Here is a 2576-nt window from a genome sequence, read left to right on the forward strand (position 1 = left end):
CTGAGCCTGGTTCTGCTGGAGGTTTCTTCCTGTTCAAAGGGAGTTTTTCCTCTCCACTGTCGCTACAAGCATGCTTAGTGTGAGGCATTGCTGAAGAGTCAATGACTGGAATCTGGTTGGATTGTAAAGTGACCTGAGATGACATGATGTGAATTGGAGCTATAGAAATAAACTGAATAGAATAGAATTCTGACTTTAATCTCAGCATGTCTGTCCACTAGGGGGCGTCCCTGGTATTAAAGTAGTATCTGATAAAAATGAGCTGGCTCTTCTAGTCCTCCCTGTTTATAAGGCAGGAGCCACATTCTAACCGTTATTTTACTATAAAAACCAAACAATTTCCTAAAATGATCAAACCACTTTAGGGGGCCGCAGGGGGACATTTAAAAAAAAACATATCTAATACTTTTAAACTACATTCATTTTGCAGGTGTGGATCCTGCCAATCAGTGATAAGGGGGCGGAGCAAATTCAACTTTAGAAGAATAAACGATCCTGATTGGTCTGATAAAGCAGGAAGTGGGCGGGGTCAGCTCCTCTGATGGTTAGAATTGGTGAATATTAGTGATATTTTATGTCTGTATAAAGATTTTATTGGATCATCAGGAAGGTTCGATGAAGAACTAAACATTAGAGAATAAACTCCCAACTTTAAGACGAGATTTAATCATTTTCTGCGATTTTTTCAGATGAAGTTCTCTGATTACCGAGTAGACATTGAACGCACCATGCCGCCATTGGTCAGCTCCAGCTCGCGCCTCCAGCGGAAGTCATTTGTTTCCTCCGGTCCAGCGGTCCCACTGACCGGACCATGAGCGGGAAGGCCCGGCGGAAGGTAGGACCTCCGGTGGGTCCGCGAGCCCGACCTGAGCAGACCGCGGCGGTGACGTCAGGGCGGCTGGCGGGAAAAGCGAAGGAGAACCGGTGGGTCCGAACTTTCAGAACTGGTCTNTTTTTTGTAGCTTTAAGTCTAGAATGTCCATGTCTTCTATTTCAGTTTGCTGAAGCCTCAAACGAAGAATCAATTCTTCCAAAATGTAGATTTCTTCTATTATTCCACTCTATTGTTCCTCATAATAGGTTTCTGACTAGCTATGAACATGATCTTCATCAGAGCATCAGCGCCAGGCTGGAGAGTTTTTAACAGAATAAAGTTGTAATACAAGAATAAATTAACCTCATTGCAACTTTATTCTCGTAATTTTATTCTTATAATGTTATGAATTTATAATTTTGAATATTCTCGTTGCAACTTTATTCTTGTAATATTATTTCATTTTCTTAATTTTATGACTTTTTTTCCTTAATAGTTACGACTATTCTTACTGCAACTTGATTCTCGCAATTTTATGGCTATTTTCCCACGTTGCAACTTGTTGCGACTTTGTTCTCGTATTATGACTTGTCGTTATAACATGTAACTTCTTGTAATTTTGTTACTCTTCTCATTGCGACTTATTCTTGTAACTTAACCTCTTTGTTCTCCTAATATTGTTCTTTATTATTCTGCTTTATTCTTGAAATAGAAAAATCTCTAGCCTGGTCCTAATCTTTTAGTCGTTTAGCTTTACTGCGGCGTGATTGAAATTTCAGACGTATAGAACCTCACATCTCATTTCCCAGAATCCTCTTCAGTTTCCTGCTAATTTTCCCAAAATGAAACTTTTAGGATGTTTCCAAACAGAATGATCGACGCTCATGGATGGAGTTTGTTTCCATGTCTAGTTTTGACTTTAGGTCGTTTCCATGTGAATTCTTCCACTGCTGTCTGCTAAAGGCCCCACCCCCGTCTCTAATCGACCGCCTTCATAAACATGGCCGCCAAAGGCCACACCTGCAGATCGCTGATTAATAAAACCCACAATCAGAATCAAATACTTTAATAATCCTAGAGGGAAATTAGTTACACTCCCCAGTTTTATATATATACATCCAACAACACAAAATAATAAAGATAAAAGCGATAAAAATATAAACGGATAGCTCTTCTGTATATATGTATGTTTATATATGCATATGTAAAACTAAATCCAAGTAAAGTGATAAACCTGACTCAGCAGAACTCCAACATGGAGGCTGCCAATCAGGCGGTGTGTTCAGGGTACAGTAGAGAATAGGAAAGGAAAATGAAAATGGCAAATACAGGAGAGAAGCACGTGTTACAGGGTAAATAAAGGGTTGGTGATCAGGATAATCAGTGGCTTCCAAGAGAAAAATCAGCTTTATGAAGAAAAAAAAATTAAGCTGAAGCCTGTAAACACAAAACATAAAAAAGGTTTTATGCTTTCAGATATTACAGCGGTAAGATCTTAAGACGTCTTTGGGTGAAGTTTACAGAAAGAGCAGGATTTTTAGAGGATAAAATTATTTCATTAAATATTTTTCTCAGACTAGATTTAACCCCAGTTTAGGTTCTGGACATGTTTATTATTCCCAGAAAAGGCTATAAAGATGGGAAAGACAGGATGTTTACATCAGATCAGAAATACTTTAATAATCCCAGAGGGAAATTACTTTTGTTACACGCTCCAGTTACAGTTTTATACAATATATACACATATCCAACTATACAATAT

The sequence above is a fragment of the Cyprinodon variegatus genome, unplaced genomic scaffold (genome assembly GCF_000732505.1).
Source record: "Cyprinodon variegatus isolate N-32 unplaced genomic scaffold, C_variegatus-1.0 Scaffold1924, whole genome shotgun sequence".
NCBI lineage: Eukaryota > Metazoa > Chordata > Actinopteri > Cyprinodontiformes > Cyprinodontidae > Cyprinodon > Cyprinodon variegatus.